At 48.5% G+C, this 25745-nt stretch overlaps 1 long non-coding RNA gene and 1 pseudogene across 2 annotated transcripts in view; both read right to left on the bottom strand.

Moving 5' to 3' along the window:
* Positions 1 to 8009: 8009 nt before the first annotated feature.
* The window catches only part of LOC125528359 (ABC transporter C family member 10-like), a 49987-nt pseudogene continuing 32251 nt past the window's right edge, over positions 8010 to 25745 (bottom strand). The window contains exons 10-14 of the transcript XR_015609901.1: positions 17636 to 17850; positions 17238 to 17543; positions 8969 to 9032; positions 8368 to 8607; positions 8010 to 8226 (exon numbers count right to left, since the gene is read on the bottom strand). The product of XR_015609901.1 is annotated as an ABC transporter C family member 10-like (transcript). The remainder of the gene's footprint in view (positions 8227 to 8367; positions 8608 to 8968; positions 9033 to 17237; positions 17544 to 17635; positions 17851 to 25745) is intronic.
* Positions 9905 to 13316, bottom strand: LOC147958183 (uncharacterized). Its single transcript, XR_015609902.1, has 3 exons — positions 12289 to 13316; positions 11425 to 11513; positions 9905 to 10187 (listed from the first exon to the last, which is right to left on the bottom strand). It is a non-coding gene; the product is annotated as an uncharacterized LOC147958183 (long non-coding RNA).

The following is a 25745-nucleotide window of genomic DNA, read 5'->3' on the forward strand; positions in this document are numbered from 1 at the left end:
CACTTCAACATTCACAAGATCAATTATCAATTCTTCTCAATGTTGTTTGTTTCATCCATCTCCAAGTTGCCTTTGTTTTTCCCGCCCTCCCTCCCTTGTTTTTCTTTAAGGACTCAGATTTCTTAATCGAGTATCCATCTTATTGATGTGAAGCCTCTCCATTCTTTTCCTTCAATGTTCTTATCCGGTGATTCTCATGAAGATTCTAACGGAACCTCAAGTTCATCATTATTCATTCTTTTTCTTTTTCGGTGGATTCAATTCAAGCTTTGTGGATCATATCCTTTTCCTCATTTCAAATGCCTTCTCATATCAGTGCACCTCATAATCATTCACTTCTCGCCATCCATTTGTTCCGGAGTGCTCAAGATATCTCGAAGATTCGTGTCTCCACTCTACATTCGTTCAAGCTCTTTCGAGGATGTTATCTCATTCAAGTCTTTTAATTCAACCGGTGCAACCTCTTTTTTAAATCATTTCAACATTTGAACGGTGTTTCTTTGAGTGGGCCCTAACCCATAGGTCTTTTCCTAGGATCTTACCTGACTCTTCTTATTTGTCCGGAGCTATCCTCAAATTCTTTTCGAAGTTTTGACGTAAGAATGAGTTATCATCAGTCAAGTGCCTTTCTCCAAGATCTTTCAAATTCTTTTCATCGTTGGCTCAACCTTTCCATTCTTCATTCCGGAGTGCCTCAACAATTCATGGTGGTGTTTCTCATCGTCATTCTCAACATTTGAAGACCGAAGAAGAGTTTTACCTCTATATCTTATCCGTTCTCTCAGAGATTCATGGTTCTAATTCGAGACCATCCTCTCATAATTGTTTTGATTGTGAGAATTCTTTTCACCCATCCGAAGCATTTCTTGAGTTGTTTTCCATTTCTTTCCTCCGAAGGCCATCTTTTCAAATATTATTCATTTCAGCTGGCAGCTCACATTCTCCAAATCTTACCGGTGCATCAATCAAATATCCTCTAATCAGTTCTTGATCTCTTCGTTCTGATGTATCTAAATCCCCTCAAGCTTCTTCGTTCGTTTGCTAATTCTTTCCGGCGTTTCTTTATCTTTTCTTCATTCATTTTCAATTCTTACGGTGGTTCGTTCAAGATTCTTCTTACCTTGTTATCATATCAATTCATTTGTTGTTTTCAATCCTACCGGTGGATTCGTCGAAGACGTTCTCAATTTTATGTTATATCTCTCTTAATCTTTTCCACGAGAATAAGTAATATGTCAAATCCGTTGATTGTCATCAATTTAATTGATGAAGGATAAGCATAATGTAATTCTTATTCTTGTTTCATCGAGTAAATTCAATTCCTTATTCCGGAGCCTCATCAAAACTCTCGGTTTCACTTGTTTAATCTTTCTTTCCGGAGCTCAAAGTTATTTCAACTATATCATTCCAAAGATCTATCTAATCATTGCAAGGATTCACCTTGTGTTTTCAACTTCTCTTTCTTTCCGTTTGATCATTCTTTTGTTTAACGGAGTTCTTCATGGAGGTTCTACATGATGGCTCATCAAGGATTTAATTCCTTTTCGAAGTGTTCATCGAGATTCTTTTCAGAGGAGCTCAAGTTTTCTTCATCTTTGCTATCCGGAGTGCAATTCTTTCTACCATATTATTGGAGATGGTATTATGTCATTCTTGATAATTTGAGTTCATGTTTCATGTTTCACAAGTTCTCGAGAATGGGGTATTTTAAATCCATCATTCTCTTCATTGGAGTTATATTGGGTTATATTTCACCTAAAGCCGTCCCTAAGGATTGTGGCTATCTATGGTGGTCATAAATGACCCAAGTTCGTCTTTTATCCTCCCGGTGAAATAAGTTTTCTCGTCTCCTTGTTCATATCAGTCCAATTCTTCTTCCCGTGAGTGGCAGGCTGTCACCTCATAATTTGAGATGTATTCCATAAGACCATATCAAGCTTATTCTTTTCCTTGTTGGTTTTTTTCAACAATTCTGTTCTAGCATTTGTTGTAAGCGTGTTCTCTCAAGACCTTGTTTCCCTTCGTTCACTCCATTCCATTCTTACTTTTGTTCCGGAGGCATTGTGATGTTCATCTTTTCAACCCATCATCTCGTTTTGTCAAAGATCATGTTCTTTTCATGCCTATCCATTTAACCGGAGTGTTGTGCCCTTTTGCTCAAGTTCTTTTCGCTTTATCACACCTTGTACATCTTGTTTTAACCGGAGTGCTTGCATGTAGTTCTTGTCCTTTGCAACCTTTCTCTTGTGCCTTTCAACCTACAGGGCTCTCGTGATGTTCCTTGTTCCTCTTTTCTTAACGGAGTTCTTTCAACTTCGTTCATCCCCGTTGTATTCTTTTCTCGAAATGGCTTAACCTTTTCAAGGTTCTGTGGTTTCACTCATTTGTCAAAGAAGCAACTTAGTTTTACCTCTTCTCTTTTCTCTTCCGTTTTCCCTCCGGTGCCATTCTAGATCTCAGGACGAGATCCTCTCGTAGTGGTGGAGTGTTGTGACGCCCCAAGACCGGAGCTTCAGTTGCCTTCCAGGGTTTCCGGGTTTCGTCGTGTGATTTGTTTGGTTCTTTGCATTCATCATTGCATCATGTGCATTGCATCATGTCATCATGCCATCATCTCATAAATCTTCTGCATCTCAACTAAATAAATTGTGTGGATCTTCGATCCATTTAAATCAAGGGAAGAGTGACTTCTCTTTATAACATATCCTCCTAATATTTAGGGAGTTATTATAAATATTCCATTAATTTGGAATCACCAAAACACACTTGCAAGTAATTCCCCAGGCCTTTGTTACCACACATCTTGACCTCAAACTTTGTCCATAAATTCATTCATCATATTTCGGAGCTCCACCAAAAATCTGAACATTTTGGACCTTCCCAACCCTCACTTCCTATTCAAATCATTTGAATTTAAATCAAATGAGTTTGAATTTAAATATCTCAATCTTGGCCTTTTCTATTTTTCTCGGAACAAGCACATTTTTGTGACTCCAAGAAAATTAACCCCATGCCCAAATTCTTCCTCTAACCTTCTCTTCTCTCTTTTCCTTTCTCTTATTTCTCTGTTTTATTTTTATTTTTCTTTAGAGTGAGAGAGAGAGAGCCCAGCCCAGCTGCCCAGCCAGGCCTCTCGCCATTTCTTTCTCTACCCGGGCCGGCCTCTAAGGCCCAGCCGCCCCACTTAACCTAAACCCTAACCCGATCGAACCCCTTCCCGATCCCCATCTCCTTCCCTCCAGCGCCGTCAGCGCCGGACCCCCTCTCCCTCTCCTCGCGCTCAATCCCCATCTCCCTCCGCGCGCCAGCACCCGCCTCCACCTCGTCCTCGTTGAACCGCGCCACTGGAGCCCAGCAGGTCGACGACCACTCCTTCCTCTCCTCCGCGTCCGCCCCCGCTCAAGCATCTCCGCCGGAGCACGCCCGTTGAGCTCCATCGCGCCCCCTCGTCGGCCCTCCTCCGCGCCGTTGCCTCACCAAGACGCCGCGCCGGGCCTCCCGCGCCGTCACTGGAGGCCAACTCCGGCGCCCCCTGCCTCGCGTCGCCCTCTGCTTCCGTCTACGCCGCGAAGTCGCCGCCCCGCCGCTGAGCACGAGCGCTGATGCTCTGCTCCTCTTCGCCGCCCCTGCTCCATCCAGCAAGCGCGCCTCGTGTGCCTCCTCCCATCTCGAGCTCGTGATCGACCGAGCTGCTCCCATGGCGATGCCGCCGGGCCCCGACCACCAGTGCGCTACGGCAAGCCTCGCCTGAGACCGTTCTCCTCTGCTACGCCCGCACCTCACCCCTATGCCTCCCTGCGTCATGCCCTGCTTCACCCACCTCGCCGGTAGGTTTCGGCCCTGCCTCGAGCGCCCCGCGCCGGAAGCTGCTTCCCGCGCCCCTGCATCGATCTGCCAGAGCCGCATGTCGCCGGATCCCATCCTTGTCGCCTCGCCGCTGCACCCCGTCCTCGTGGCCCAGATCCGCACAGCCGTGGGTGACATGGGGCCGTCCGCCTCCTGTGCACGCTATGTTTTCTGCCAAGACTAGTAAGGCCGCCTTGCACTACCGTCGCCCGAAGACCCGTGTACCACGAGCGCCAAGTTCGACTACCGCACGGTTACGCCAAGTTCATCTACGGAACGTGTATATCTCCAATGTGTACCACTACGCGCGTAGACGCCAAGACCGTTTCGGGATTCATCAAGTACCGCTACCGATGACTCGAACATCTACGAAACGTGTACCGCTACCATCGCAAGAATCGAGACCGACAAGTCCGAAGATGCAAGTACCTCTTCGAACATGTACCACTACCGTCGCTGAGATCGTGAGAACCTCTACCGTCGACCCTAGAGCATGTGTGAACGACTACTTCCACTACCGCCGTCGCGAGAACGCCTACTTCCCTCTACGAACTTGATCCGTTCCGATAATGCACCCTTCGAAGGTATAACCGCCGAGACGATGACCCGTGGACCGAATGCATATTTTGTATGAAATGCTCGTGTTTGCTCCGTGTCGGAGTTGTTCGGTGCACGTTGCCCCTCTTTTGCCTTGCCACCGACATGTGGGAACCCCGTAATCGGGAGCACCCCACCATCCTTGCATGACACGCTCCCGTCACTTCCTTTTGCACCGGTATCCCCGTAGGCTACCGGATAACCGATATGTTGCCGTGGCATCATTTTCGGATTCGTCGTCGTGGCACCCCTTTCCTTTCCACCACGGTGACAAATTCTTCATAATGCTCTTGTCAACTTTTAATAAAAAATTGCATAAACTTGTTCATGTCATCCGCATCATGATAACAACAATTAAAATGTTTAAATTGTTGTTGCAATAAATTGCTAAGGCATATGGGGATTTACCGGATTCGTTATTTGTTATATCCGGCCCCATTTAAATTGTTTAGATGGTGTAGTTTTGTTATACCTCACCTCTTGCCATGTTTAACAACATTTAATATTGTTGAGTACCTAACCGGGAGAGAACTAAATAATTGATGTGGTGCTCCGTCAATATGCAACTCGTTGCATATTGTGCTCCACTTAATTTGTAGGATTGTTTGAGCACTTTGTCATGCCATGCCTCATTAAAACGGACATGCATCATACTTGTTTGCGCATCGTGCCATGTTTATGTGATGGTTGTTTACTATGTTGTTTGCTCCTTTCCGGTGTTGCTCCTTCGGGTTGGTTCCGATAACGTCGTGTGTGTGAGGATTCGTTCGACTACGTCCGTTTGTCTTCTTCATGGACTCGTTCTTCTTCCTTGTGGGATCTCATGCAAGATGACCATACCATCGAAATCACTTCTATCTTTGCTTGCTTAGTTGCTCGCTCTTTTACTATGCCTATGCTGCGATACCTACCACTTGCTTATCATGCCACCCATATTGTTGAACCAAGCCTCTAACCCACCTTGTCCTAGCAAACCGTTGTTTGGCTATGTTACCGCTTTGCTCAGCCCCTCTTATAGCGTTGTTAGTTGCAGGTGAAGATTGAAGTTTGTTCCTTGTTGGAACATGGAGATGTTGTTCCTTGTTGGAACATGTTTACTTGTTGGGATATCACAATATCTCTTATTTAATTAATGCATCTATATACTTGGCAAAGGGTGGAAGGCTCGGCCTTATGCCTGGTGTTTTGTTCCACTCTTGCTGCCCTAGTTTCCGTCATATCGGTGTTATGTTCCCGGATTTTGCGTTCCTTACGCGGTTGGGTTATAATGGGAACCCCTCGACAGTTCGCTTTGAATAAAACTCCTCCAGCAAGGCCCAACCTTGGTTTTACCATTCGCCACTTAGACTTTTTCCCTTGGGAGTCGCGCATCCCGAGGGTCATCTTTATTTTAACCCCCCGGGCCAGTGCTTGTCTAAGTGTTGGTCCAAACTAGAGCCACTTGCGGCGCCACCTTGGGTAAACTTGAGGGCTGGTTTTCGCTGTACGTAGTGTTCATCCGGTGTTGCCCTGAGAACGAGATATGTGCAGTTCCTATCAGGATGTCGGCGCATCGGGCGGTCTTGCTGGACTTGTTTTACCATTGTCGAAATGTCTTGTAACCGGGATTCCGAGTCTGATCGGGTCTTCCCGCTAGAAGGAATATCCTTCGTTGACCGTGAGAGCTTGTTATGGGCTAAGTTGGGACACCCCTGCAGGGATTTGAACTTTCGAAAGCCGTGCCCGCGGTTATGGGCAGATGGGAATTTGTTAACGTCCGGTTGTAGAAAACCTGAAGTTGACCTTAATTAAAATGCATCAACCGCGTGTGTAACCGTGCTGGTCTCTTTCCGGCGGAGTCCGGGAAGTGAACACGGTGTTGGAGTAATGCTTGACGTAGGTTGTTCTAGGATCACTTCTTGATCATAGTTGTTCGACCGTGCTTTGCCTTCTCTTCTCGCTCTCATTTGCGTATGTTAGGCACCATATATGCTAGTCGCTTGCTGCAGCTCCACCTCATACCTTCACCTAACCCATAAGCTTAAATAGTCTTGATCACGAGGGTGTGAGATTGCTGAGTCCCCGTGACTCACAGATACTTCCAAAACCAGCTTGCAGGTGCCGAGGAATCCGTGCAGATGACGCAACCAAGCTCTAGGAGGAGCTCGATGAAGATCTTGTCCTTTGTGTTGTTCCGTTCTAGTTGATCAGTAGTGGAGCCCAGTTGGGGTCGATCGGGGACCTTGTCGCATTTGGGGTTCTTCTTTTATTTTGGTTCCGTAGTCAGACCTTGATTGTTTCGGATGTTGTAATGCTTTATTCATGTAATTGTGTGAAGTGGCGATTGTAAGCCAACTATGTATCTCTTTCCCTTATGTATTACATGGGTTGTGTGAAGATTACCTCACTTGCGACATTGCTGTCAATGCGGTTATGCCTCTAAGTCGTGCTTCGACACGTGGGAGATATAGCCGCATCGAGGGCGTTACATATAGCTCAGCTAAAAAAAACAAATTTGGACTGAAATTTGCAGATTTACAAAGTTGATTTCTGAATAGTTTCACATGGCATCTCCGCTGGTTAATTTCTGATGTTTAGGACAGATGCAACTGATAAGACTGATTCTTGTTGATCATGCTTTAGTCTCAGATAGGTCAGACTTTCACAATTAAAAGTTTCCCAGCAAAGGTAAACTATATTATTTAGGAACAAAATTGACCAATCTTTGAAGAATACAGGGAAAGAATTAAAAGGTGAACATACACCTAACATGAATATATTTCTAAGTATTCTAAACATTAAACGCTGAACTGCAATTTTAGTTCTAACTGACGTACAATTGAAGAAAGAAAAAAGAAGACGATGAAACGAAAATGGAACACATGCTGATAAAATTGGGCATGAAATTCATCTACTCTACCGCTACTTGCTGATAGCCTGGCTGAGGCAAACGCTTATAAATCGGTGGAAAACGTTGTCAATGTGGGACTAAAAGCATCCAGTAAAGTTGAGTTTGTCATACCAGCAACCAGAGCCGGCGGCCGCACCCTCCCGCGGCTGCTGCACTCTTCTCCTGCGTGGAGAGCGACGGAGATGCACGAACCACGTGCTCCTCCTCCATTGCTCACCGACCCCAAATTGGCCCTACACTGCGCGGAGTGGCACGACCTAAGAGAATGTAAATCCTCGCGTCAGTGATTCACAAGGTCCAAGCGTGACTGTAGCATTCTTACAATCGGCACTGTTGTGCGTCTCCCAGTAGGACTTAAGAGAGGTTTATGGTAAATGAATCTTCAGTATGCCCATTACTCTTACTCCCTCCGTTCCAAAATACTTGACTTTCATTTGTCCAAAAGTGAATGTATCTATATACTAAAACATGTCTAGATACATCTATATTTTGACAGAGGGAAGGCATGTATTGTGGAACGGAGGGAGTACATCGTAGTAATATAAATAGTCGGTTCTTAACGTCAAAAGCAAGCTGCTTTCCATTTGAGAAATACATTTAAGCATATCCAACTGAAACCATTGGCATCTCTTTACATGGCAGAGTCTGAAAACTCATTTATAAAGTCAATGCATTCATCATAAACTTACCAAGCTACTGTAAAATGTAAATGATGCCGAAGTGAATGTGCTAGCCAATTTACAAAACTCAACCATAACACTAAACAATCAAAATTGAGAGTATCTTCTAAATATTTCCGTTCGATGTGGACCAATACTCCTTCAGCAGCTCGCGAAAGAGAGATCCTTCAGTTTCCATGAGCTTTGTAGGTTTGTCAAACTCCACTACTTTCCCTGGAAGTGTTCATACATAGTTCATTAGTATGGGAAAGATCCACAATACATTTGGCTTCACGCATAATTCATATAATCCATATTAATTGGTTCAGTTCAATAAACGATGAGTTCTATAAACAGGTCTGGTAAGAGACATACCGTCGCTCATTGCAAGTACCATATGGCAGTCCATAACTGTTGGTATACGGTGGGCCACTGTAATAACAGTGCAATATTTGAATTCTGTCCGGATCGTTTTCTGAAGGACAGCATCTGTTGCATTGTCTATAGAGGCTGTAGCTTCATCAAGAACTAAGATGCGGCATCTTCTCAAAAGTGCGCGTCCCAGACAGAAGAGCTGCCTTTGGCCCATACTCCGGTTCGACCCGTCTTCCACAACTATTATGACAAAATCCTGATCAGTACTATGAATGAGATAGTTCCAACGCCATCCTGGCAAAACGATACAAATTCGAGTCTCCCAAAAGACACAAATTGACATGATTTTATCTTTGCCAAGAGTCTCATTCATGGTTGGATCTGAATCCGTTGGTCGATTCGAAGTACTTGGGTCTCCACCTCCTCTATTGCTGAAGAATAAACCTAGGACTACTAAAGGTTTGGCGTATTTAGTGGTACATATATTTTCACATATGTTTGAATTTCTGAAATGAATCGATCTAAGTTTCTGTTTGCCCAGTTTATTAGATCAAAAAATGAAACACAGAAACCAAAGTATAGATGAAGCTAAGTTCCCTACCATGTGAATCCAATCCCTGTTCCTTCTCCTGGACAACTTCAAGAAGTTGACATTTATCAAGAACCTGCAGCATAATAACAAATGGAGCAACCACTTTAGTGATTCCTAGAAAAGTAGATATGCCATAATATAAGAAAGTGGGGCCTAAACCAAAGTAGAAGTGTGGCTGTACACTCCTACAAGGTCAACACCCATGTTTGAGTTCTCAACTCAACTTTGTGTGCCTATTTATTTGACCAGTGAAAAGTTGTCTAGTTCCCCTAGGCAATCTAGTTTTCTATGAGGCAACTTGTCATTTGAGATTCCCCTAATTCAAATTATTCCGTCCCAAAAAAAATTCAATTCATTTGCCCCACTTTGGTATGTGCTGAACTTTTTGAAATCTTTAGGTATATATCAAAGTAAGTGAGCTGAATTGCCATAGTATTAAAGAGGGAGGCCTCGTAATTAAGCATTGCATCAGGATCTTTACCGAAAAAGGCTTTCGCCCCGCTTTATAAATAAAGCAAACCGCCACAGAGCACACATACAAGGACTAGTCCACAACACACACACCCAAGTCTCACAAAAGGAAGCACAATAGGTTCTGCTGAGGGCACAACTCAAAGATAAAAGAGAGGCCGGAGAACACGGCCGGCCCCTAATCCGGCTCCGGAGGTGGCGGAGGGAGCGACGGCGACAATCAGACAACATCAAGCGAAGGTTGGCGATGAAGACGGAGATGGCGTCCCGGTCCTGGGGGAGGCTAAGCGGCCGCCAAAGCTGCAAGTAACTAGAAAGTTTGAAGGGAGCGCCATTAGCCAGTCGAAGTGGAATGCACTGGATCACAAGTCTATTGCAGATCTATAACACCCACAATGCGGCTATATCTCCCACGTGTCAGAGCACGACTTAGAGGCATAACCGCATTGTAGGCATGTCGCAAGAGGGGTAATCTTTACACATCCCATGTACTGAATAAGAAAGAGGTACAGAGTTGGCTTACAATCGCGACTTCACACAACACATGAATATAACATTACATCAACCAGATACAAACAATGTCCGACTACGGAACCAAAATAAAAGAAGACTACCCTTATGCAAAAGATCCCCGATCGCCCCGACTGGGCTCCACTACTGATCAACTGAAATGAAACAACACAATGAACAAGATCTTCATCGAGCTCCTCCTTGAGCTCGGTTGCGTCACCTGCACAGTATCATCAGCACCTGCAAGCTGGTTTTGGAAGTAATCTGTGAGTCACGGGGACTCAACAATCTCACACCCTCGCGATCAAGACTATTTAAGCTTAAGGGTAGGAAAAGGTATGTGAGGTGGAGCTGCAACAAGCACTAGCATATATGGTGGCTAACTTACGCGAATGAGAGCGAGAAGAGAAAGCAAGGCATGGTCGTGAACTAGAAGTGATCAAGAAGTGATCCTGAAACTACTTACGTTCAAGCATAACTCCAACACCATGTTCACTTCCCGGACCCCGCCGAGAAGAGACCATCACGGCTACACACGCGGTTGATGCATTTTAATTAAGTTAAGTGTCAAGTTCTCTACAATCGGACATTAACAAATTCCCATCTGCCCATAACCGCGGGCATGACTTTTGAAAGTTCAAAACCTTGCAGGGGTGTCCCAACTTAGCCCATCACAAGCTCTCACGGTCAACGAAGGATATTCCTTCTCCCAGGACGACCCGATCAGACTCGGAATCCCGGTTACAAGACATTTCAACAATGGTAAACAAGACCAGTAAAGCCACCCGAATGTGCCGACAAATCCCGATAGAAGCTGCACATATCTCGTTCTCAGGGCACACCAGATTGTCCAAGGTTCCGGTAGGCTAGCCCAGAGTTGCCCCTGGTGGCCACCGACAGCTGACAGGTTGGACCAACACTCAGAGGAGCACTGGCCCGGGGGTTTAAATAAAGATGACCCTTGAGTCTGCAGAACCCAAGGAAAAAAGGCTAGGTGGCAAATGGTAAAACCAAGGTTGGGCCTTGCTGGAGGAGTTTTATTCAAAGCGAACTGTCAAGGGGTTCTCATTATAACCCAACCGTGTAAGGAATGCAAAATCAAGGAGCATAACATCGGTATGACGGAAACTAGGGCGGCAAGAGTGGAACAAAACACCAGGCATAAGGCCAAGCCTTCAACCCTTTACCAAGTATATAGATGCATTAAGTAAATAAGATATATTGTGATATCCCAACAATAATCATGTTCCAACATGGAACAAATTCCATTCTTCACCTGCAACTAGCAACGCTATAAGAGGGGCTGAGCAAAGCGGTAACATAGCCAAACAACGGTTTGCTAGGACAAGGTGGGTTAGAGGTTTGACATGGCAATATGGGAGGCATGATATAGCAAGTGATAGGTATCGCATCATAGGCATAGCAATAGAGCGAGCAACTAGCAAGCAAAGATAGAAGTGATTTCGAGGGTATGGTCATCTTGCCTGAGATCCCGCAAGGAAGAAGAATGAGTCCATGAAGAAGACAAATGAACGTAGCCGAACGAATCCTCACAAACGCGACGTTATCGGAACTAACCCGAAGAAGCAACACCGGAAAGAAGCAAACAACATAGTAAACAACCACCGCATAAACATAGCATGATGCACAACCAAGTATGATGCATGTCCGGTTTAATGAGGCATGGCAATATGGCAAAGTGCACAAGCAAACCTACAAATTAAGTGGCAAGAGATGAAACACCACATGACTTATTTAGTTCTCTCTCGGTTATCTACCCAACAATATTAAATGTTGTTAAACATGGCAAGAGATGAAGCATATGAAAACTACCTATCTAGGCAAGTTTAAATGAGGCCGGAACAACAAACAACAAGTCCGGAAAATCCTCATGTGCATATTTTAGATTTGGTACTGTTCTGCCCTAAACCATATTTTAGAGTTGTTAAACATGCAAAGTAAGGCCACCATGTTAAACTAGGCATTTTTTTACCCCATTTACATATAAAGATAATTAAATTTGGAGCTACGGTTAAAAAGTTATGAATTAAAACATTTTAGCATGGCATATGGGCAAAATTACACAAACATCATTTTAAACATGTTAAACATAGATGAAAGTGGCATATTATTAAACTAGATGCAAATCTAAGCATTTTACATATAAAGTTTAATTAATTCTGGTGCATGGTTATTTAATTATGAGCAATGCAAGAAAATGGCATTCTCTATAAATATGCAAAGGCCAGGAAAAGCAAAAACGTCCAAGGAAAAAAAACGTTCACGAGCTGAAACTGAACTTGCCCAACAGTGCATAGGGGGGAAACAGTGGCTGGGCTGAGGCTCACTTATAGGCCTTGGGCCGGTGGTGGAGTTGGGCAGGCCGGTTGCTGCAATGCGTGCACGCGGGTGAGGTCGACCTGGTCAACGCGCTCGAGGCAGCGAGCGCTGCTCGATCTGAAGCAGGGGACGAAGGGGAAGCAGCGGCGCGAGACTACGAAGGCGTTGCGAGCGCGCGTCCTCTGCTCGACTGGAAATAGAGTTGCGGCGGCGCTGGGACTTGGCGAAGGAGAAGCCTCTCCGGCAAGGCGAGGACGGGGCAGAGGTACTTGGCGCGGCGACGGAGCTGGCCCTGGAGCGAGGCGGCCCACCACGTGACGCAGAGGAAGGGAGCAAGACGCTGGGGGATCAGAGGATGCAGTGGCGCCCCGGCGCGATGGCGAAGTACGGGCAAGCACAGGCGAGACGAGGGGACTTGGCGGGGCGACGGCTTCCTGGGACTTGGGCGGCTCGAAGAAGAGGAAGCAGAGTCTTTGCGGGCGCGTGCTGGGACTTGCAGCGGCGGGCGCGTACTTCGGCAGCTCAAGACGAAGGTGGCCGGCAGCGGCTCGGTCCCGTGAAGAAGGCGATGGGACAGTGGAGCTGCACGGTTACATGCAGCGGGCGGCGGAGCACTTCCTCTGCGGGGCTCCGGTGGTGCGGCCGGGCATGTGCGAGGAGGAGGCGCGGGGTTGCGGATCCGAACGGCGGGGCTGCTGGTCCTTGCTCTGGCCTGCAGAAGAACGAGCGGCGCCATATCCCTGGGGCGTCCTGATGCTCGCCGGCGGTGACGAGCGCAACTCCTCGGGCTTCCTGCGAGACGGGACAGAGACGAGAGAGGGATGAGATACAGAGAGGAGGAAAAACGGAGGAAGGAGAGGGCGCGACGGGGCTCATCTGCTCGGGCTCCGATCCAGAACGGGCAGGGAGGCAGAGGAGGGTTGGATCGAGGGGATGCCTCGGTTGGTGGGGAGAGATCGAGAGGATTTTCTTGGATCGGGGGTTTTATGCTGGTTGGTCCGGGAGGGATCCCGAGGAAAACAGGTGGAGTGGCGGCGCGGTGGGATCGATGGGACAAGACCCCTAGGATCTAGGGTTGGACCTTATATTTATAGCAAATGAAATCGGTTTAGCGCGGTTAGGTCCCTCCGATCGTAATCGGACGGACGGGAAAAATAGGCTAGGTATCCCAAAAAGAAAAACGGAGATGTTTTGTAGATGTCTGGGGATGATCCGGATCCAACGGTGACGACTGTCCGGATCGGGTCCGGGAAAGTTTCAGATGCACACGTGAGGGGTCGGTGCACTATGCAAAGAGGGGTTTTTGGATCGTGCGATCGCATCGGACGGCTCCGGACGCGAAGAGGGGTAGGTGGATGGACTAGATGGACTATGGCGAGGCTGAGAGGAGAGAAGAGAGAGAGAGAGGGCCCGACAGCAGTTTCCGGAGACCGAAAACGTCCGACGATAGACCGACTATACTGCCGCTATAGTTTAACGGTTGGGCTATCAAACGAACTCCGAATGCGATGAAACTTGGCAGGCGACCTACTAACACTATAACAACACCGCATGCCAACTTTCAACCCAATCCGAGAACATTTTCTGACCACTTATAAAATACTATTTCGGACATGTTGCGGGCGCGTGCAAGTGTGTGTGGGATCAGAACGAACAACGGATGAAACAAGGAGACCGGGACGGATGCAAGTTTTCGAAAACATGCAGATGCAATGCGGATGATGACATGGCAAGATGCAACACGCAAGCGAATGACATGGCAACGACGGCGAATAACTGGAAGACACCTGGGGCATTGGTCTCGGGGCGTCACAGGATCGTCCAGAGGGTCCATGCGGGGGCCCCAATCTCCAGCCACCTAATGTGGCGAGAAGGCATGGGGGAGTTCTGGAGTTCGGCGAATAGGTCAGGGAAGTTGGTGTGACACCAATTACCACCAACCACCTCTCTAAAGTAGCTCCAAACAAATTGAGCAGACACACAATATAAGAAGATGTGATTCGAATCTTCGGGGATACCCCAGAGCAGGCAAAGGCTAGTACCAGGGCGATTGCGCTTGCGAACCTCCACCACAGACATGGTCCGCCCGTGAATCCACTACCACATGAAGATCCGAATGTTTAGCGGCATGCGGATGGACTACACCACCGTAAGGAGAGGGGGGTGGAGTGGGCATTGGCCTGGTAGAGGGAATTGGTGGAGAATTGGCCCGATGGCTCAAGGCGCCACCTAACCAGATCCGGGCCAGCGTCTACCACCGGCTCGTGAAGGGCAACACAGTCCGCTAACTCATGCCAGGCGGCGGAGTCCTAAGGCCCAAATGGTCTCCGGAATGCGAGGCGCCCTAAGTCAATAAGGGCCCTCTTTACTGAGATCCAAGGATCAACGGCGATGGAGAAGAGGTCAGGGAAGCGCGCAGCGAAGGGGGTGTCTCCCGCCCACTGGTCGAACCAGAACAGGGTCACAGCCCCAGATCCAACTGAAATGGAGGTCCCAATGCGGAGGACCGGGAGTAGTTGGATGACCGACTGCCAGAACTGGGAGCCGCCAGATCTCTGACAGAAGGCTAGGGGTTGCCCACGCAGGTATTTGTTCCGGATGATGTCTAACCAGAGGCCGCCTTGCCCTTGCGAAATGCGCCACAACCGGTGGGATAAGTGGGCGATATTCATGCGCTTAGAGCACATGATCCCGAGGCCTCCTTGTTCCCGAGGCTTGCAGATGTCTGGCCAGCTAACCATATGGTATTTCTGCTTATTGTTATCGCCTGCCCAGCAGAAATGAGACTGGACTTTGGCGATCTCATGATGCAGAGTCTCGTGAAGGCTATAGAAACTCATGAGGAACAAGAGGAGGCTGGATAGGGAGGAGTTGATGAGAATCGCCCTTGCCGCCTTCGACAGCCACCTACCCTGCCAAGGCTCTATGCGCGTTTGCATCTTGGCCACGGCCGGACGCAAGTGAGCGACGGTTAGCCGAGAGTCACTAATGGGCGTTCTCAAGTATGTCGTGGGGAAGGAGCCCAAGCGGCAGTTAAGCCGGTTGGCAATGTCCAGGCATTCCGCCGGAGACTAGCCCATCACCATCACATCACTCTTGTCAAAGTTGATCTTGAGGCCAGACATTTGTTGGAAGCAGAGGAGGAGGAACTTAAGATTAGAGATGTCCGCCTCCGAGCCTTCTACCATGATGATGGTGTCGTCGGCGTACTGGAGAAGGGAGATCCCGGAGCCGCCGGCCAGGTGGGGGGGTGATCCCACGAATATGGCCCGTCGCCTTAACCTTGTCCAAGATAGTGGCGAGCGCGTCCACCACCATGTTGAACAAGAATGGGGAGAAGGGGTCGCCTTGTCTAACCCCACAAGGGGTGGGAAAGTAGGGGCCGATCTCCCCATTGATGTTCACGGCGGTGCGACCGCAGGACACCATTTGCATCACTCGGGTGATCCAACGGTCGTCGAAGCCCTTCCGGAGCAAAACTTCCCGAAGGAAGGGCCAGCTGACAGTGTCATACGCCTTATGGAAATCGATCTTCAGGAAGACCACCCTGAGGTGTTTAGACCGGACCTCATGGAGGACTTCATGAAGGACTAGCACCCCATCCAGGATATACCGCCCTTGAATGAAGGCGGACTGGTTGGGGTGGGTAATGTGATCCATAAGCAGGGTCACCCTATTGGCGTACCCTTTTGCCAGAATCCGGAAGATCACATTGATCACCGTGCTCGACCGGAATTGGCTGATGTCAGATGCCCCAGGCACTTTAGGGATGAGCGAAATGATCCCATAGTTGATGCGACCGAGGTCGATGGACCCAACGTAGAACTCGTCGAAGATGGCCATGATCTCAGGCTTAATCACATTCCAGAAGGTCTGGAAGAATTTAACCGGGAGGCCATCAGGACCCGGGGCCGAGGCAGGGTTCATGCCTCTAATGGCAGCCTAGACCTCGCCCTCGGAGAAAGGAGCCGTAAGGGCTGCATTCTCAGCAGCGGAAACTAGCTCGGGGCCGACCCAGCAGTCATGGGCCAGAGATAGTCCGCTCCTAGGAGCGGAGGAAAAAAAGGATCTTGTAGAACCCGTCGACGTGGGCCCGTATGTCACATGGGGACTGCAGAAGGGTCGCGCCATCCCAGAGGAGGGGGATGGTGTTGCGTCTACGACGACCATTCGCAATGGCCTGAAAGTAGGCCATGTTCACGTCGCCCTTCAATACCCATTTCTGGGAGCCCCGAGACGCTAATAGGCCTCCTCGTCGGTGTTGATGATGGAGAGTTGGTCTTCCAGGTTGTATCGGGAGAGCCACTCCTCGGGGGAGAGGCCGGTCGCGTCTGCCTGAAGGTCCAGGGCCTTGATAGCGGTCAACAGAGCCTTCTTGCATTCGTGGAGATCACGCCCAAGGTTGGCGTCCCATCCCTTCATGAACTGCCAGCCACGTTTGGCACAGAGCTGCCACGAGTCAATGGCTAAGGGAGGACGGGGGTGGGGGTGAGCACGAGCCTCCACCCAGCGAGCGCCCACAGCCACCATGAATCCAGTTTGGGATAGCCAGAATGTCTCAAACTGGAAGGGGGGCGGGGGGTGGATCAGCGGTCGCTCGTCGGCGGAGGACGGGAGGAGGGGGACATGGTCGGAGCCAACCCGGGTGATGGCCCGGAGGGAGGCTAGGGAGCAGCGGAGGTCCCATTTCGGAGAGACTAGGACCTGGTCCAGGACGAAACTGGGTCGGGGACGCCTGGTGATTGGTCCAGGTAAACCTGGCACCAATCCTATCTATCTCGCGAAGACCAAGATCAGCAATGCAGTCATTAAACATTTGCATCTGCGCAAAGTTGACATGCGCATTGCTCTTGTCTTCCGCGAATCGAAGGAGGTAGGTGTCAAACCTTCTTAATAATCTTATCTGAACACTTTGTAAGGCGAGAAAAGGCAAAATAGATATCTCTGTACATCTTACCTGCCATATTTGCTGATTCGAGAATTGCCCAAGAGGATCTAGATTGTATCTTACTGTACCCTTAAAAAGTGTTGGATCTTGTGGAATGATACCCAAACGTGAATGCAAGTCACGTAAGCCTATTGTACTGATGTCCACAGAGTCTATAATTATTTTCCCTTCGGCAGGTTCAACAAGACGAAACAATGCACCAATTAATGTTGTCTTGCCACATCCCGTTCAACCGACTATACCAATCTTATCTCCACCTGCAAACTTGCAAGTGATCCCATGTAGTACAAGTGGAGCATCATTCCTATACCTGATCTATCCAATGAAAATCAATCACATAAATTTGCTAGAGGTGTTAATTGGATTTTACCTTGTATGTTGTACATGTAAATATTATATTTGATTACCTTCAAATCTCTAAGCTCTAAATTGCCATCTTGGGATCAATCTGGCAATGGTCGATTTTCTTCAACAACTTCTGCTGCTTCACTTTGTATGTCCATGTACTGGCTCACCCGTTCCACTGAGATTATTTTATTCGCAAGGTTGCATTGGTTTTGAATACATGAAACAAATGACGTATTTAGCGTAAGACCATAGGACAATGCCATTCCAACAAAACATGTGCAAGTATGAAAGCAAGGTATTAATCAATTCTACTACTTGTAATGTTAATATCTATAAACTAAAAATTGTCAGATACTGTATTTAGTTGACTCCAACACATAAGTGGACTAGAACTGCATCTGTTATGTACTAAAAGTACCCGATGGGCTACATAGAAGAAGAAAATAGACTGGAAAATCCCACAAAATCAGAAACACTTAATCATTAGTGCAATAGACATTCTCTTGTCAATTACTCTAGATACTAAAAGTGTTTTGATGGGCTAAGCAGAAAAATATGCTTAAAAATCCCACAAAAATCAGAAACATCTGAGAACTTATTTGATCGACCTATTAGTTAACAAAGCACAACCCTTGGATTTTCATAAAGAACATTGATTAACTATGCAACCCAGATCTCATGTGGTGGGCACTGTATCCTAACCAGCATCCACCTCACCTATCCTAACCAGCTCAAACACGTTTGTTTTTTCCTTCCATACTTTCATCACACATGACTTCCAGCTTTAAATCACAGTAGACTATAAACACATTTCTCCCCTTCCATACTGATTATATGGCATGAGAAATAATTGCTGGATGCATTTGTCGATGAAATTTAATGGACCTTCAACGAAAAATTTTGTGATAGATTTTTTGTTTTTGATCTTTCCACAGACCACACATGGTGTGGGAGCTTCTAGCACTAGATCTGTCGTTTTTATTGAATTTTTTATTGCAATATATTGAGGTGCACAGTAGTAATTGTTATTCTCATGGTGTGCGTGGATGAGTTGTCAGTTATAGGAAGCAGAGGACAACAAAGACATGGTTTGCTTGTGTGTGCATTTGTTGACCTTGCCATGTGCTTAGATAGATCGTGAAAATAACTTGATGCAGAATTTCCTTAAGATTATTTACATGAAAAACATGTGGGTTAGTGCAACCTACGTGTAGGTTCTATCTTGGTCAAATGAATTTAGTATTCTTAAAACTCACTTGAGGAACAAAAATTTATACGATGAGGAGCCAAAATACATGGTATCAAGTTAAAGCGCCAAAGTATCAGTTTAATAGTGCAAGGACCAAAATATGCACATAAACAACAAACAAAATTCAAGAATGTTTAAGTACTACCTTTTGTTATCCAAGACACTGATGTGTTGCATGTGGAAGTGCATCTAGGCCCCTACTTATCCTTTTGTATTGACGGCGGAAAATTAAAGGAGCTAGTGAGGCTAGTAAGTGTACGATCGGATTTTAGTTCCTTGTGCGAAGGTTGCCCCCCCCCCAAAGTTAAAGGGCTAAAGGACTTCATGAAGGCTAGTTTTGTAGTCTTTCTTTCTTGTTCTTGAACTATAAGGATCCCTCACTATTAAGTGGGGGTTAAGGGATGTGAAGTTCAAGCACATGCAAGTTATTCTACATCTAAAATCCTTCCTATCCACCAAAAGGTCCAATGCCAAATAGCCAACCATCCTAGGTCAAAGGCAATCAAAAGGCGGCTTTTAGCTGGCTGGACCATTTGTGCCAATTCTGACCAGACAGTTTGAGTCTGGGTCTGTTACTATGCACATGGTATTACGATGATTCTTAGGCCAGACAGACAGTCACACTGTCCGGTAGCTTTCAGTTTTAGTCGGACATTTGTCGGACTCTGGTACTTACTCGACTGCTCTTGATTTTGCCTAGATAGAGGCCAAACTGCCCGGGGCATTCCCAATAGCTCTGGGTCCTGGGGTGATTCCCAGGCTTGACTGTCTGACCCTGAGGTTGTTCTTTGCTGGGTCGGAATATCTGACGCTACTTTTTCAGCCTAAAAATAGCTACTTTTTTCCAACCCATCCACCGCTTCGGGATAGGGTTGACGATTCATTCTAAACATATCGAATGTAGCTAAGAACGCTCCCCACACTTTCCCAACCCTAATCCTTTGGTTCCTTGAGAGGTTCGTGACGGATTTTTTAGAGGAGCTAATAACCTTAGCCAAGATTAGCTATTCGACTGATAACTTGCGTGATTTGAGCAAGTTCTGAGAATTCCCCTCTGATCTTGTTATTCTTAGAAGTTGGAGAGATTAGGACCCAAGCTTGTGGATTGCCCCATCATTTGCATTCTACAAAGCCTAATTTTTAATAAAAACAGCTACAAAATTAGAAGGCCCATTAGCCTCCTTAGGTCCATCTCAATCCTTTCAATTGGTAACAGAGTACGGACTCTTTTAAGGGCTTCACCACCTTAGAAGGCGCAGAGGGTACCTCTTCTAGTGATGCCGAGAAGTTGTACACCGTCACAGATCTCGCCAAGTTCACAGTGGAGCATAAATCCCAATCGGATGCTTCTACGGAGGTATTCGTTAACAAAAGGATAGCTAAAGCTCTTGCACTAGCGAATAGTGTTCCCGCCACCTCACAACTTGCGGAGACACAACCGTTGGGTTTGAGTAACAGTGGTGCTACACCTACTAGCTTCAACCAAGCATCATGGGCCTATCCCCCACCTCTACCAGCTTCCACTACTAAATATCACTATGCCGGCTCACCACCCGTCGTTGAAGGAAGAGACTACTCTCATTGGAAGTTTCCTATGGAGTCTCATATTCATAGCTCTTTGGTGGCGCTTTGGGAGATTGTGGAGCATGGATTCAATCCGGTGGATGCCGGTAACGTGACTCCACGTGAAGTGATTGACCAAGAACTCAATGCCACCACTATCCATTTGATTTAAAGTGCCTTTCAAGAGATATCTATGCCCAAGTCATCCTCATCAAGTGCACAAAAAGCTCTATGGGATCATTTGGTTGTCATGAATGAAGGCACCACAAGCATTCAAAGGTTAAAGTATCAAATGGCCAAGAATGACATGAAATTGTTTGTGATGAACCCCTACAAAACACCTCAAACAATATTCATGACTCGCCGCTCTTGTGGTCAAGTTACAAGGCTTTAGGTGTGAGAAGATCAATGATGGGTTCATCATGAGCAAGTTCATTGGAGTACCAGCACCTCACTTCCTATCTATGGTGTAACACATTCATCAAAACAGTGATTATGCAACCTTGGTGCCCGATGATGTTCTTGCTTATTTCGTCACCTATGACGACATGACCGAGGATGGAAAGAAGACTCCTATGACTCACAGGTTGTCCAAGACTCTTGCATGAAAGGAATACATGTTTAAGAGGAATAATCAAGTGAAGAGGAGGAAGAAGAATCTTGAGTTCTAACTATCAAGATTGATGCGGATTTTCAGAACGAACTAGATTGTTCCCCTCGTGTCACTCCCCAAGCGATGCCAAAGGAAACTTAGTGTCACCGCCTCGATCACTCCCCTCTACTCCGTTCGTTGCCGCTGGCCTCCGCCATAGTGGCCTCGGGTCCCATTGCCAAGGTGGTGGGAAGCTCTCTTTGAATGGCGCTAGTAGTCAGCTATGTGGTATGGAGCGATGGCGGTCGGCCTACCGGCTCTAGGATGTCGGTAAGGGGGAGGGGCTCGGGTTGAGCTCACTGTCACGCCGTGAGGCGTTGGGCGGTGGCTTGGGTGGCTAGCACGAAGGTGCAATACAGTGTGCACCCCTCACAGGTGGTGGTTGGCGGGTTCGTCCACAAGGTTGGAGTGGAGACCACCTTGGTGGTGTGGATTTATGTTCGTTGCATTTGGGCCAATGTGTCTGGATACGTGTGCAAGGCCATAATGCATGTGTGCCTATAGCCTGTGTTGGTTCTAGATTGGCAATGAGTGGTGTGGTGGTATGTTGGATTGTGTGGGTGACTAGATCCGGCTAGATCTGGATCGTACAGTCTCGGCAATGCCGATGTCGTTGTTGTATGGGCGGTGATGGCTTCGGTGAGCGGGTGTGCAGCTCTGCAGCAATGGTGACGAACCACATATGGAGGATGGTGGTGCGGCGACGTTGACATTCAGTGGTTGGAATGTGGACAGCCATGGCGATCTGAGGAGCCGTGATGGGTTGCCTGCCGTGTTGGTAGTGGATGGTGGGGCGAGTTGTCTGGCGCATATGTCTACCTAGCTCGGGCAATGATGGCAGGTAGGCCGCTGATGGCAGTCGGTTGGGTAGGCTTACAATGAGGATGGGTTTGGTGGGCTCTAGGTGATAGCCTAGAGCAATCTTGGTCGATGTGAGCATCGTCGGCGTCCTATGCCATCATTCCTCCTTGTAGATGTCACCATGGAGGTCCTTCACCCCCCTTGACATTGCGATTTTGAGCTCTTCGGGTGAAGACTCAAGTTTCGATCTTAGTTGGAGCGGGCGTCAACGGCATCCCATCTCTTCTCTCTTGGGGGTGATGCTGGTTCGTCAGGCATTGTAGCTTCATAGTTGGTCAAGCGGGTGTGCAGCCTCGATACTGGCATTGAAGTCAAAGCAACGACTCTCGAGAATAGCATGCATGAAACATGTTTACTTTGGTCAATTGGGTGACATAGTTGTCGGCTTGGTTGGTACACTGCCTCGGGGCTAGCGTGGAAGCCAGAGAGGCGGCTCATAATCCGTTGTTGTGTTGTAGGGTGTCGATTTTGGTCACTTTGGTTACAAAATATTAGTAAACTAGTGTAGAAATGTACTAATTTTTTGAAAAAATATAGTAAAATATTGACTTGGATAGTAAAATTATATTCCAATATTACTATCTTTTGTATATAATTTTACTAAGGGTGTAGAATATTACTAAGTGTGTACAATATTCTATGCTCTAGCTTAGAATAGCGGTATTGTATATATATAAATACAAATACTCTGCCCGGAAAAAGGCGGAAAATGTAACTTGCAATAACTAACACTACTACCTTAATTCACAAACACAATGCATTCTAGAAAGCATTTGGTCGAACTTTTATAACTTTCAGTTAAAGAAGGATAAACCTCCTGGCCTCCGCATCTTGAGATGCACATAACCAAATATTATTGAAGTTGATGCAAGGCAACGCGAGCAAAGCCATCAACAAGCAAATCTTGCATCTCCCCTCCCCTCCTGCAACGCGCTGGGGGTGGGGGGGTGACCTAGCCACTGCTCCCCCATCCCCCTGCTCCCCTCCCTCCCCCGCCACCACCGGCAGGCGTCGACGGGCAAAGCCCGATCGGCGCGGTGGCAGCAGGGCCTTTCCTTCCTCCTCTTCCTTCGGGGTCCGTCGCGGGGCGAAGCTCGTGGGTGGCGGCGCTGGGCTTCCGCAGGGCCCAACAGCACGGTGGCGGTGGTGCGAGACGGCGGTGCGACCGTCTGGTGGCGGCGCGGTGACGTCCTAAGCCCCGGTGGTGGTGCGGCGGCTGCTGGGTGGTCTGGCTCGGGTGGCGGCACGCTGGTGGGCGTCTGGCCAGATCCGCCTGGATCTGGCGCCTGGGGTCCGGCTGGCGACGCAGGGGGGTGGAGGGAGCTCTCCTGAGCTCCCGTGTGCTGCTGGTCGGCGGCGTCTCATGCGGGGCAGCAGGAGGTTGTGGCGGCCGGCAGCGCGTGATGGTGGATGCGTGTCCAGCCGGGGGATCTCGAGCTCCCTGTTGGATGGCGCGAGCTGCGCTGGCCTTGGATTGCGGCCGGCTGCCTCCTCCATCTCCGGGGAGGCAGCGGCGTGGTGGTGGTGCCCTGGGAGGAGTGTGGCCGGCAACTCCGACGTGTGGAGCTCGCCGGGCGGCGCAGGTTGGGCAATGGCCGTGGTGGTCACTGCTCCGGCCGTGGATGGCTCCACGATGGCTTGGCAAGTCGGCTTTGGCGACGGTTGGCACATCCTGGCGTCGGTTCGTCCGTAGGCGGCTTGTATCGGCCTTTGACCCCTCCTCCTCCTCGTCCGGTCGCTAGGATCAACGAAGGGCTTGCCTTCTCCTAGCTGCGGTCCATCGCTCGTCTCGCGCCCGGTGCGCAGGTCCGAGCTCATCTCGCGCATAGTGCCGCAGGACTAAGCTCGTCTCGCACATGGTGCTGCAGGACTAACCTCGTCTCACGCACGGTGTTGCGGGACCGAGCTCGCCTCGTGCCCGGTGCTGCAAGATGGGTAGATGGAGGCCAGGTGGCCAGCCTATCGGGTCTCGGCACTGGGGGTCGCCCAGAGGTGCGAAAGGTGGGACCTTTCTGCTCGTCCCTTTACTTGGGATAGCGGCAGGTCTGGGGTGAGGTGGTGTCAAGGTCTTGGATGCCGGGGCGGTGGCCCCGGTGGTGGTTGCGCGGTGCTCTCGGGCGGAGGCCGTGGCTTGGAGCTGCTCGGTGGCCATGGCCGTGTGGGCGGCATGGTCACCGGGGTGTGGCGTTCGATGGCTGTGAGTTTTTGGCCAGGGTGAAAACATGTTCTATCTTCGGACGGACCGGTGGCGGCGAAGCTCGTTCCCTTCTTGAAGGCGTCGTCGCGGCTCTCATTGCTCATCGTGCAGCTCCGGGGGAAACTCTGATCCTTGGATTGGGCGGTGGTGACGCTCCGGTGTCGTATCCTTCCTGAAGGCGCCGCCTTGGAGCCCACGGTTCATCATATGCGGCTTCATCTCTTCGCGGTGGTAGTGCTAGGGGTGGTGTTGCCGCGCTCAGCGCCTATGTATCATGCCTTGGATGTGTGCGTGTGTTGTGGTGGTGCGCGGTGTACTGGGGTGTGAGGATCGTGCTTTATATATAAAGTGGGGCGAAAGCCTTTTTCGGCAAAGCCATCAACAAGCAGAGAATAAGACATAGATAACTATGCTAGAACCATTACAAGATATGAAGAGTACATGCCTAAGATTAAGTCGACTTCTTCCGCAACAATGCCTTCAACAAGGGATAACACCCTCGCGCCACCATCGTCGTATCCGACTGGAGACAACCAAGACAAGGAGTTTCATCTTGAATGCCAAGACTGGCCAATCAAGATCAGAACATGACATGGAGACAACGCCTTCAACAAGGTAACAATGCAAGTTCAGTCGCTGCTGAGTCTAACCAATGAAGGCCAAAACAATAGTTTTTACCACGGATATGACGTGATGTTCTAAGCATGATCTTGCAATAGATCTTTCGAAAGCTGCACAATCAGTGCTACACACAAAACCACCATGGTGTCCATCGGATAGGTCACACCCCTCTCACAACACTGCTCAGAAGTATGCACCAAAGAAGCACATGCCCCACAGAGCCACCTAGCCGACCACCTCACGAGGAGGAGTGTTCCCGCCATTGCCATCAGTGACAAGAGGTTGTAGTGGCGCTAGTAGACGGGTGAGACATCTTCCCACATATCATCGCCAAGACCATTGAGGAGCCGCCAAACTCATGCCACGAATCTGGCCGCTGCAACCGAAGCTCGAGCCATCCATGCCCGGGCCATCAATCTACCTACGCGTTGAACCATGTCAGGCACACAACATGCCATATCCAACACACAACCACTGAGCTCCCGATCTAGCGCAAGCCCCCTTGACAAGCCGAATCCAACTGCAGGGCAGCGCTCGCTGCCACCACAACCATCTGCAACTAGTGTCTTCGCCCCAGCCATGGGAGTACTTTAGCAGCTAGATTTAGGCGAGTATGCCTAAATCTGCCACCATCAACCACCACAGGTGGGCACCGCTCTATCCTTGCAGCCATGACGACGCATTGTATGCGCTTGGGTGCCAGCCAGGGGATCCCCTCTGAGTGAAGAGACGAGCCCGCCGCCAGATGGGCTTTGACCATTGGACTCATCTGGCGGTGATAGAAAGAGAAGAGGGAGGAGACGGGGTGACGGTGGCTAGTGTTTCGCTTGAGCCATCCCTGAAGCGACACGGATGTCTGTTTGGAAGTGATGAGTAACAATCAAGTAAGTTTTTTGGAGACCCATGTCATGTCTAAAACATCATCTACTCCCTCCGTCCTCAAGTAAGTGGATGTTTAGGGCATCTCCAGCCGGCCCCCCAAGACGCCCCCCATGGCCACTTTTTGGGCGCCGGCAGTAAAATATC

This window comes from Triticum urartu, chromosome 7A (assembly GCF_056163025.1).
Source record: "Triticum urartu cultivar PI428250 chromosome 7A, HENAU_Tu73, whole genome shotgun sequence".
NCBI lineage: Eukaryota > Viridiplantae > Streptophyta > Magnoliopsida > Poales > Poaceae > Triticum > Triticum urartu.